Consider the following 13,209-nt stretch of genomic DNA (forward strand, 5'->3'; position numbering starts at 1 on the left):
CCACCATGGCTACCCTTCCCACACCCATTCCACATTTTCTCTGTGGACATTGGATTGGTTGTGTCCATTGCACATCTATGTCAAGTGGGGGCTTAGATTCCACATGGATACTGGATGCACTCCTCCTGCTTTCAGTTGTAGACACTCTAGGTTCCATGGTGTGGTGGTTTACATTCTTCAACTCCATGTTAGCTGAGTGGGGTAAGTCCAATAAATCAAAGTGTAGGAGCTGAAGTCTGTTGAGGCTCTGGGCCTGGGTGTCTTATTATCAGTCCAGAGATTCAAAGCCCCTAAAAATATATCTTAAACCCCAGCACCAAATACAATTCCAATAAAGTAGCATGCAAGTCTTGCAAGAAGAGATCCCCTCTGAGTCCAATTCCATCATGCAGAAACACCAGCTCCAAAGAAGGGCCATCTGCCATGGCAGTGAACCCCATCTGCCATGACCATAGAAGCCGTGGGTCTCTTTATCCCTCAAAAGAACCAATACCTGGGGCTGTATCTACTTTATCTGTCTCTTAGACTCTGCTCAGTTGTGCATAAGGGCATTCCTTCTGACAACCTCCAGACTCTTTTTTTAGAGACTCATAGCCTTATAATCTCATTTCTCCTTTCCATTTCCCCCTTACATTAGGTCAAACAGCATTTTGAAGTCATGTTATTATATGCAGACAGGGATATTCTGCTGATCCGTATTGAACCTTTAATTCAAGGTCATTTTCTAGTTGCATCTTCAGCTGGTATGTGGTAGTGATCCCTCAGTGCCAGGGAGGCTCATCCCCGGGTGTCATGTCCCACGCTGGGGGGAATGCACTGCGTCTACATGCTGAGTTTGGCTGTGAGATTTATTTCTTTATTTACCATAATTATTCTAGCTAGAACATCTAGCACAATATTAAATAACAATGGTGACAGTGAACATCCTTCCATTGTTCCTGATCTCACTGGAAAGGTTTCAGTCTTTCACCATTGAGTACAATGCAAGCTGTAGGTTTTTCATATATGCTCTTTATCATATTGAGAAAATTTCCTTCTATTACAACAATTTGGAGTATTTTATCAAGAAAAAGTACTGATTTTTTTCAAATTACTATTCTGCATTTACTTAATGATTTCTGTGATTTTTTTTCTTCAGTTTATCAATGTGGTTTATTACACTAGTGGATTTGCTTATATTGAACCACCCTTGCATAACTGGGATAAAACCCATGTGGTTGTGGTGCTTAATTCTTTTAATGTGCTTTTGGATTCAGTTTGCAAGCATTTTGTTGAAGATTTTTGCATCTATATTCATTAGAGCAGAAATAAATGAAATTAAGAACAGCAACAACAAAAATTCTCTCTGAATTAACAAAACCAAGAGTTGGATCTTAGGGAAGAAAAAGAAAATTGTGAAATTCTGAGCTAGACTGACAAAGAAAAAAAACAGAAAAAAATGCAAATAAAAAATCAGATATGAAAATGTGGAATTACTACTGACTCCACCTAAATAAATGCTTGTGGCCCCTATCTGGGGTGAGGCTGCAGGTGAAGCTGCCATTGACTCTGCAGAATGCTTCTCCAGGAGGAACTAATTTCTGGCTGTGGACCAAATGTCACTTATTCAGAAGGAAATACATGCCGGAAACATCAAACCAAGATAATTTCAGAGACGAAAAGGAACTTTGCCTGAGGAGCAGGCATTTGTCCTGAAGCTGTCACTAATAAGAACACCTGGGATGCATTCTCCTGGAAGGAGAAATAAACACTTAACGAGCATAGTGATTTTATTTCTGAAATGAAGTGTGAAAGAATGAAGGTACCAGAATAAGACTGTGCCCACTCAATCAACAAAACCTGGCACAACAGAATAGCCTACATGTATCATCATTTTCCCAAAGGAACTCAAGAGAAACCAACATAATCCATCATAGGATTTCAATAATATCACTTTTCAATGGCTGTAAAAATGTTTTTTCTCGACTTGTGTGGAAATACCTCTACCTCCCATTCAGTGCCAATCTTTGAAAGATAATGAGAGATCTAGTCTGAGTCAGTGACAAAAATTTGGTATAACTCCTTAGTCCTTTTTTGATTTAAATTTACATAAGTAGCATATCATGAGCACTCAGTAGTAGGCACCGTTATGTTTGTAGAGCGAGGACTGATTGAGGCACAGTGTGTAGCTGAAACTAGAAGCCTTCCTCACTCACTCACTCTGGTAGGATATGTATTTTTCTAGGAACAATTGCGAGCAAGAGTAGGACATAAAAGGGCAAATATGTGTAGCAATCCCTGAGTAAGAAGGGATGTCATAACAGGAGTGGGCAAGACCAAATTTCATTGAACATGAATACATCCAATATGGACAAGATTAATGGTAGAGGAAACATGAGCAGGAGTGGGGGTTATTCAGATTCTGATTTCCTGCATCTGCCTTGCTGCTTCTGTTTTTTGGATATTGGACCATATTCTTTAGATTTGATGAGATTCTGGGAAACTTTAGATATAAGATATATAAGATTCTCTGCTCTCTCCTTCTTTTAAGCAAAAATGTTGACAAGGAAAAAAATTCCTATTACAACCTGAAGATGGTGGTGGCTGTTTTTTTAAGACTCAGCTATCCTGTCTACATATATGAATATATATTCTAACATTTCCAAAAGATTTATTTCCAAAGACTCACCTGTGACCAGCACTTGAAAGTTTGCTTGATGGAAGTCTATGGAGCTTTCAAAGTAACAACTGTATTCCCCTCCATCAGAAGGGCGGATGTGATGGATCCTCAGGGCTACATGCCCTGTGGTGATATTGTCTTTCAGGAACTCAGTCCTCCCTTGGTACTCTGGCATCTGCTGCTCCGTATGATCCTTCAAGTTTTTATATTGATGCACCAGTCCAAAAGGATGGTCACGGTACCAATTCACCTCCATGTCCTGAGCGTCCATCAATGGGCTGAGATGGCAGGGCAATACAACCTCTTCTCCTACCAAAGCAATGACAGGTGCTTTTGGTCCTATCACTTGGAATTGTCCTAATGGAAAATTAAGCAAAGGATAAGTTAAGCATTAGGACTATGGCAGGAATGATTGTGAACACCTATTGAAAGAAGACAGAATAACATAACTAAAATAATGATCTGTGGATCATAAATAAATAAATCTAAAATAAGTGTACTCAGTTACTGTGTTGGTATAAGTCTTAATAATGAAACATAATTCCAATGAGCAACAGTAGTAATTATAAATAATTTTGTATTTTGCTACTTGCCTAGGATTGGAATTCAAATTCTTATAAATTATTCCATGTAAGCATCATAAAAACTCTGTGTAAGACAAATTATTTTCCTCATTTTAAAGATGATTAATTAGGGCGGCAGACTTGGACCAGGGGTTAGGGCGTCCGTCTACCACATGGGAGGTCTGTGGTTCAAACCTCAGGCCTCCTTGACCCGTGTGCAGCTGGCCCATGCGCAGTGCTGATGGCGCGCAAGGAGTGCCGTGCCACACAGGGGTGTTCCCCGTGCAGGGGAACCCCACACACATGGAGTGCGCCCTGTAAGGAGAGCCACCCAGCGCGAAAGAAAGTGCAGCCTGCCCAGGAATGGCGCCACACACACGGAGAGCAGACACAACAAGATGATGCAACAAAAAGAAACTCAGATTCCCGTGCTGATGAAGCGGACAAAGAAGACACAGTAAATAGACAAAGAGAACAGACAACGGGTTGGGGGGTGGGGGGGAAGGGGAGAGAAATAAATAAATAAATCTTTTTTAAAAAAAGATGATTAATTTGAATCAAGAAGAAATTTAGTAACTTGCTCAAAAATACATAAATAGAAAGGCCCAAAATGAAAACAATTGTATTGGAAACAAATATTTCCTTGTCTTGAACAAATATAGTATACTATATTGCACTGCTCAATACAGAATAACATTTACTGAAATAGGATATGAAACTATTGAAAATTATTTTGATGTTAAGGAAAACACAACACTAGTTATAACATTTTTCCAATTTAGGAAATGTGTACAAATCCCTGTATATATCATGCATATGCTTAAGCAAATGTATAGGTTATGTATGAATATAGGCTTTCTGAATATATATAGATTTTCTTTATAATATTTTTATATGCAAACAATTTGTGTACATAGATTTTTTTTTCAATTTACAACACCCAATCCTCACATTTATATTCTTTTTTTCTTGTAAATATGGCAAGAAAATTACTAAGTGATATGCATTTTTCCACTTCCACTAATTGAATTTCTCTGCATCCGACTCTGTGGTTCCAACACCTTCTATGTAGATATAAGGCATACACTGCTTTCAAAAAGGAACAGTGATGCAATAAAAAATATCTGATCATATAGTAATACATAAAGATGCAATTCTATCTTTGCAGATGCTGCTTTTCCCATCCATTGATCATAAATTCAAACAACTATTTGATCCCTAGTCTGTCAGGCTCTACTCTAGGAGTAAAGGAATGTCCTTCCTCTCTAGGTACTGATGGTCTAGTTTAATTTCTAAATATACAGATGAATATTTTGACGAGAATATGAATAAAGTTAGATAAAATATCATAGAGTGGTAGGCAAGAATTTCATTGACTAAAACAAAACCATAGATCATACGATTTTCAGTGCTGTGCCACCCTCAGTGTGGATCCTCATGGCACAGCCTAGGGAAGGTGAAGAAACAAGCTGTTACCGGGAAGAAAAGTATCTTCCAGAGTAAGTTGATATGTTCCAGAATGAGCAGCATGAACTGTGAATATGAGAAATTTCCCTGGGGACTGAATCAATACTTACAGATGATTCTAACTTAAGTTTTGCTGACCCCTTATCACTCTCATGCCAGGCAAAATTCTGTTATTTTTTTACAGGTTCTGCCTTGTATTGACTGTCAGCACTCCATCAGTAATAATTTCTCCATTGAGAGATGTTAATTTTTGTCAACCCTGCTCAGCTTCTTACATGAAAACCCTTTCTTATAATGGCCTTTAAAGAACTGAAGCCTGGAAGCCTTGACAGTTAATACCCCATGGCCTGAACTAAATGGATCTGTTTAGAAATAGTTGGAGAATGGAGGAAGCCACCTCATCTGTTAGATAAGTGCCAATTTTTGGCATAATTAACCTGGAGTCTTTGTAAAACATATGGTATATCATAGATATTGCCACATGCTGGAGGAAGAAGGGACAGAGTAGAAGTTTAAGGTAGCAATGATCTGCCTCAATAATGAGACTTCCAAAAATCCATGTTAAAGAGCACCTTACCATGCACAGTCTTGTAAACTGGGGGGGGGGGGGGGGGGGGGTTCTCACAGTATGGTAGAATGACATACCTGTAATTTTTTTTCTTTTATCCTCTCTGAAGAGCTCTAAATATATAAAGGGCTCATGGAGCTGTGGAACTATCTGGCTAACTCCCACTGTAATAATTAATTCAGTTGTAGAAAAATTCTCTCAACTAAACCAAAATTTTTATTTCTTGAAACTACCTAAGGAATCTGACAGATATTGATAAGTCAATAGGTATCAGGACAATGCAAAATCAGTGGCAGATAGAAATGGGCAGGCTCCATAGGTGGAAAATAATTATGCAATGAAAGTTTGAACATGAATTGATGTTAGTTTTAAGACGTTAGTTTTACTTTTAATTTTTAAAGGATGGACCTAATAAAAACTGGGACTTTGTGCACATGAAGCAGGTGCTCAACCACTAAGATACACCCTCTCCACAAAAGGTTAGTTTGAATCATTTAAAAATTAAGGCGCAGAAGTAGATATCCAGGGAGGTAATGTTCACTGGGAAGAAAAAGAAAAATCTTATTATTTCAGAAAAAGAAGTGGATGGCATTATATCAAGTGTTAATGCAGGCAGCCAGAGATATAGTATGTATAACTCATTATGTTAAATCAGGAGTATTCTGGATTCTAAATATTCTACCACCAGTATTATCATTAATTTCCTTATTCCTAAAGGCAATAGCATAAAAAAACACCTCATGGAAACAATTCTTTCAGAAACACTAATTAAAAGTCATGAATGTAAAAAAATAGGCACAGAAATAAACATTTTATCCAAGTAATCAAATGATTCCATGGTTTCTATCACTGAAATGTAAGTATTCCATCAATTGGGACTCATACATACTTGTCTGACCTGCTGGCACTCTGTGCATTCCACACCCCAGACAATGTATTAATAAGAACAATGGGGAAATTTACCAAAGGTTTACTAGTAGCCAGTTGGGTAATTACCTATCTGCAGTAACTTGGGAGATGCCAACTTTGCCATAGATTAATGTAATTTACTTTTCTTCAAGGTGCTTTAGCAATCAACTTATAAATAAAGAAATAATCTTGCCAATTATTATGACTTAAAGGATCCAATTAACCATGGACTTGGACAACAGTTATTTAGCTTATTATCATGGAAAGGAGAAGACATAAAAGGGCAGCAAAGTACAGAGAAAAATGCTTACTTAGCAAAAGTCACTTGATGAGAAACCCCACCTTATCGCTTTATTAATGTACCTTTTTGTTCTTTTCTGCTGCGAACTCACTCATTTAAACCTGAAACAAGAAAGCAGCTGCACTTTGCCCAAGCAATCACCATTACATTGATTATATAGTATGCATATAATAACCATGGATGTATAATTAAATGATTTACAGATAAAACTATCTTTAGAGCTTGAGGACTGAGAATGAAGTGGCTAGGTTAAAAAATAAAGAAATAAAGAAACAATGATTCACTTGATATTATAATACCCACCTACTAAATTAATATTTTTAAACAGGTATTAGCAGAAGTGTTGGTGGTAGGAAATGCTAAAGGTCAAAAGACATTGGTCCTATGCTCAAAATTTTTCATATTTCCTCTCCTTCAAAGCCCCTTGAAATGATGAGAAGCAGTCAGATATAATCACTTTGTTCAAGTCTCCAAGTGAAATCATACATGTGGCCCCCCTCCATCTGTCTCACTCTCCTCAAGGCTGAATCCAGCTCTCATATTTGGTAATCATGGAAACTAGAGACAAACACACCATGACTGAATGTCACTTTCACTAGACCTCTGAACCTCTAGAAATTCCCCCAAGCACCAGAATAGTTAAGAGCTAAGTATGTTCAGAGTATTTCCAGGCATGATCAGGGGAAATTCAGGCAGAGTTCTGAACCTTGGATCCCATATTTGAGCACTGAATTTCCCCAGAAGTTTTTAATAGACACCTGAATATCAGTCTCATAGAAGCTATCCACACAGAAATGTAATATTAGATAAGGAACAAGAAAATAAATGTACAGATTCAAGAATGAGTAAAATGCTGAGAATTAACTCACCAATTAAAAGTGCCCACCTACCTGAGTCTACATGGGAAACCATAAAATGGAGGAGGAGGGTTCCAGCAACAAGACATGGTGGAGCCATCACAGGTGACCTCCCTGGGCTCTTCATTTCCATTCATCCACATGGGGAGAGGAGCTTAGTGAAAGACAGAGAGCTGCCATCTGCCCTGGTCATCCATGGATAACTAAGGAACTCTACCTTGCAGATTTTTAAGTCTCCTTCCTTTCTCTGACAACTCCCCTTTAAATATGAAAGTGAAAAGCAGGTGCACTTTGCTCTGCCTGTCTCTAAGAAGGTGATCATGTGGGAGTGATTCTGTGTGTGGCCCCATTTAGTCATAGTCCATCCCAACTGATATTTTTACTATCTATATTAATTTTTAAACTTTTTAACTGAAGTGTATCTTTCATACATGAACATCCACAAATAATAAGTACAGTATAAGTTATATAATAAGTATAGTATAAGTTGTGAACTTATAAAACAAACATGCATATCATCATACAGGGCTCCCATTTTTACCCCACAACGAATACATTGCATTTTTGTGAAACAATAGTTACAAAGTTTAAAAGAGCATTGTCATACATTGCTAACTATAACCAATATCTTACATTTGGTATATTTTTTCCCCCAACCCACCCAGTTCATGACATTTGAATTAATATTATATACTTGTTATAGTTTATGAGAGAATACTGTTCTTTTTTTCTGTAACCAAAGTCCGTTTTCAGCACAGTAGTCACAGTCCCGTGCTTTGTACAATTCATTCAAATTAGTCACTCTCATTTTCATCACAGAGTTGTGCTATCATCACATCAGTCAGTTTTAGAATATTTTCATTATCCCAAAATGAAAAATCCCATACCTTTTTTTTCCCTTTGTTTTCTCTTGGAATTGATGTCTTCTTAGCCTTTGTTGCAAAAATATTACAATATAACTGTTAAGTAAAATACATAAGCTACATTAGTTGAAATTTTCCCATGTCTCACCATGTTTAACAAATAACTTTCTTATACAATTAATTACAATCTTCCTCCACCACCAAAATCACTATGTGATAAAGTCCTTAAATTATTCTCTAGCTTCCATTCAACTGAAATATAATTTCAACAAACCGCTCCTTTCAGCCACAGTCACATTTATAAAACGACAGTGTTAAGTGCACTCACTATAATGCATTACCATCAAGTCTATTCATTTCCAAAAGTTTACAATAAACCTTATTAGAATTCTACATACCTTTAGCATCAGTTCCCATTCTCAACCCAAAATTCTATTTCCTAGTAACTTATAGTCTCCATGAGTTTACACATCATTTCAGTTCATATTAGTGAGACCATACAATATTTGTTCTTTTCTGTCCAGATTATTTCACTCAACATAATGTCCTCAGGTTTTAACCATGTAGTTGTATGCATTCCAATTTCATTTCTTACAGCTAAATAATATTCCATCATACATTGCATTAGTCAGTCAAAGGGTTCCTGATGCAAAGTACCAGAAATCTGTTGGGTCTTATAAATGATATTTATTTGGAGTGGAAGCTTACTGTTACCATATCATAAAGCATAAATTGCTGCCTTCACCAAAGTCTATTGCCATGTGCTGGAGCAAGTTGGCTGTCAACCTCTGCAAGGGTTCAGGCTTCCTCTTCTTCTTAAGGCTGCATGGTCCCAGCTTCTTCCAATAACAGCTATAGGCTGTCATAAGTCTTATTTCTTCCCCAGGGCTCATTTCTGTTTGAGCTCAGCTGCTCTTCTCTCTCCAAAAAGTCAGCTATACATTATCAGGTGAACAGCTTGTCTCCCTTCCAGGGGCTTTTGCCACACCTAATGCAGCCTACTGTCTTTCCTCACCTATCTGCTTCTCTGTGTATTTACTTCCCAGTGTTCCAGCATCCAAAACTCCAACTAACTCCCCTGCCTTGTCATTTGTTCTTGCCTTGGTGGGTGGTGACTCAATTTCCTACAGATGTGGCCCAATCAACCCTTAATCATAATTTAATCAAGTAAAAGTGAAACCCCCAATTTCAATGCAGTCTAATGTACCCAGAAGAAAAGACTAATTTACAAACATAATCCAGTATCTGTTTTTGGATTCATAAACAATATCAAACTGCTACATAAGTATACACCATATTTTGTATTTCTACTCATTAGTTAACGGGCACAGGTTATTTCTAAGGGCCTTATTTTTCCAAGGTGTCTTTTCTCATGGCTCAACCACATCATATTTCTACAAACATTCAACTCTAGTAGGTCTTAGATTATAATACAGAACTTCAAGCTGCATAAATCCTCAAGGTCTTGAGTCACTAATAAAACAGCTGAAGCTCAGCATGGTGACACATTTAAGATGCCACAGAAATGGGGCAGGGCCTTCTCTGAAGAAACTTGAATATCTGCCTCTACTGACATGCCTTAAAAGAGTCTCCAGTATTTATCCATCTTATAAAGGTGTGCTTCTCTGCGCTAGCACTCATGTGTTATGAAAACCACTCAAGCATCTTAAACCCTCCCAACCATAGATAATCATGGATTTTTACAGGTGACATAAATAAAGTCAACACTGATACACAGTTTTCAAAATCCTCGTTAAAACACACGTGAAAGCAACAGAAACAGGAAAAAAATATTTATGTAAAAATCTTTATCTTTAGGATGCCTCGCAACTAAGTGGCATTCTGAAAGGAGAATAGAATGTCCAATCCAAATTTGAAAGGCATCAGAGTTATAATTTGTAAATTACCTCTTCATTTTAACTTAAGTTCCTTGGCTGCAAGGTGGAGAAAAACATAATACACCCAATTCCTCAAAAGTGCCATCCAAATGCTTCATGTTAAAGAAGACAATTATCTCTTCAATTCCAGATTTCCATTTCATCAGCCAAAAGTTCTGCAGATGTTCATGAATTCTTTTCTTTTGTTTCTCATTTTCAACTCCAGCCCTTGCCTAGTGGCAGATCTTATAATGCAGCAATTTTCACTGCTAAATGATTGGCTGACTCATGGCTAACTCCCTTCATATTTCACCCATATTTTACCCATAATGCTTTTAAGAGCTCAGTTGAGCACCAGCTTCCCACTTATGTGGTCCAAGATTCAATCCCTGGTAATAAAAAAAATTGGGTACTTTTGGAGCAGATGTGGATCAAGCAGTTGAGTGCCTACTTTCCACATGAAAGATTCAAGTTTCATTTCCTGTTGCCTCCTATTAAAAAATACCATAAAAATCATGAGCAAAACAAATGAAAAAAAAATTCAGGATATATGATGTGGCTCAGTGTTTGAATGCCCAGCTTCCCATATATGAGGTCCCAGGTTCAATTCCAAGCCCCCCCTTTTTTAAAAAGACTAGTTCATTAATTCACATCCAGCCTAAGTCCTTGTAATTAATATCATCTCATGGCATCTGGGAATGTGTTTGATACTTTGGAAAGCCTTCCTTCCTTTCTAGTCTAATGCTAGAAAAGCTGTAAGTGATCCATATATGCTTAGCAAATTGAAAAAAGATGCCACAGCCAGAAGAGACTACCAAGAAATAAATAAATAGTAAATAATTGAAAAATGAAGAAGCCAAAAATACTTTGGAGATTTCAATTTAGTTTCCAATGATATATGAAGGGATTTAACAAATGCTCATAAGTAGCAATGAAGAACATCATTTTTCTTGACTCTCAGAATAGACTTTAAGACAAAAACAATGATATGTAATTCCATTTTATAAATTGTACATACTGGATGAAGCCATGCAGTGCCATAAGGAAATTCTGGGCAAAAACTTGTGGACTACGGATGTGTTTCATTGTTATGTTAGTATTATTATTAGTTTAAATTTTACTGAAAAAACTACCTAAATTTTAGGATGTTGATTACATCTGTGGAAATAGTTTCATTTTCTATAAAATACCAGAATTGTAGCACTACTGAAAGGGAGCACTGGTCAAGTATTTAATGCTCATGAAAACATTCTTCTCTTATGGCTTCCAGAAATAGCCACGGTAAAATGTATGCATTGATGCATTGTCTAATAATGGTGAATCTAGATTGATGTAAAATTCTTCTGGTGAACTAAATGTGAGTCTGTGTACATATTTATCTGCCCCTCTTTAACAGAACATTTGTCATTTATTTTTGCTTATATTTGGAATGAGCTGATGAATCTTAAGCACACTGCCAAGGATCTGAGAAACAATTTGCTATAAGAAGTCATGTCTATAGTAGAACAACAGTAAGTCTACCCCAGTCCATCCTTCTACATTTTTTAGGTAACATTTACATAATCTAAGTTTTTTTAATTTTTTAAAAAGAAAATCAATTGGGGAAAAATGTATACTATTGGATATCCTATAACATTAAAGAACAATTTCACATGAATTTAGGGTTATGCATATTGTTTAGAATCCTTATTATTTGGAACATATCTGAAAATGTTTATGAATAAAGTCATATATTGGTTGGGATTTCCTTCATAATAATTTAATCAAAGTGTATGCTAGAAATGTGAGTGTGTGTGGGAGCTGATAATTGCTGAAACCAGATATCAGGTTCAGTATACTATTCTCCCTATCATGAATTTATTGAAAATTGCAGTAATTAAAAATCAAATAAATGTGAAAACCTCCATGAAATCTTTTCAGAACTGTGAAAGAAAGGACTCATATAAATTTAAGGTATTTTTATTTTTAAAAAAGAGGTCATTTAAAAATATTGCCTAATATATCTTGAATAGAAAATAAAGGAATTTTGTTTTAAAACACCTCAACAGAATTTCATTCATATATAATTTCCCTGCACTTGAACTTTTTGTCCCTTTTATTTGAACTCATACTTAGCTTAAGTCTTCAGGCTGTTGACAAGCCAGTTTAGCCCTGAATCTCTTTAGAGTTGCAGCCAACACCTACCCTCCAGTTAACTGGGCTCACCCAGGACAACTAGCAGGATGATGACAATACCCATCCCCCAAATCAGAGAGTATCCACAACTGCAAGCAATACAGTTCCATCCATCTGCCCCATGGGATCTAAGCCCACTCTCAATCAGAAACAATGGAGGGAAACAGACTCAGCCCAGTGGTTAGGGCATCCATCTACCACATGGGAGGTCCGCGGTTCAAACCCCAGACCTCCTTGACCTGTTTGGAGCTGGCCCATGCGCACCGCTGATGCACGCAAGGAGTGCTGTGCCATGCAGGGGTGTCCCCCACATACGGGAGACCCATGCACAAGGAGTGCCCTCCATAAGGAGAGCCACCCAGCAGAAAAGAAAGTGCAGCCTGCCTAAGAATGGCACCACCCACACGGAGAGCTGATGCAACAAGATGACGCAACAAAAAGGCACAGACAGGGAAATGGACTTGGCCCAGTGGTTAGGGCGTCCGTCTACCACATGGGAGGTCCGCGGTTCAAACCCCAGGCCTCCTTGACCTGTGTGGAGCTGGCCCATGCGTAGTGCTGATGCGCCCCAGGAGTGCCCTGCCACGAAGGGGTGTCCCCCGCGTAGGGGAGCCCCACGCGCAAGAAGTGCAACCCGTAAGGAGAGCCGCCCAGCGCGAAAGAAAGTTCAGCCTGCCCAGGAATGGTGCCGCCCACACTTCCTGTGCTGCTCATGACAACAGAAGGGGACAAAGAAACAAGACGCAGCAAATAGACACAGAGAACAGACAACCAGAGTAGGGGCTGGAGGGGAAATAAATTAATTAATTAATTTAAAAAAAAAAAAGAAACAGAGGGCATCACCATCCCAAAATCCTCAAGATGGAGGAATGCAAACATAAAGGAGGAATGCACACTATGGACTACAGTAGACTTATTATTACTATAGAAATAAAAGAACTTTTTATCACTGCTGTTCTAATGGAAGGGA

Source organism: Dasypus novemcinctus, chromosome 30 (assembly GCF_030445035.2).
Source record: "Dasypus novemcinctus isolate mDasNov1 chromosome 30, mDasNov1.1.hap2, whole genome shotgun sequence".
In the NCBI taxonomy this organism is placed as follows: domain Eukaryota; kingdom Metazoa; phylum Chordata; class Mammalia; order Cingulata; family Dasypodidae; genus Dasypus; species Dasypus novemcinctus.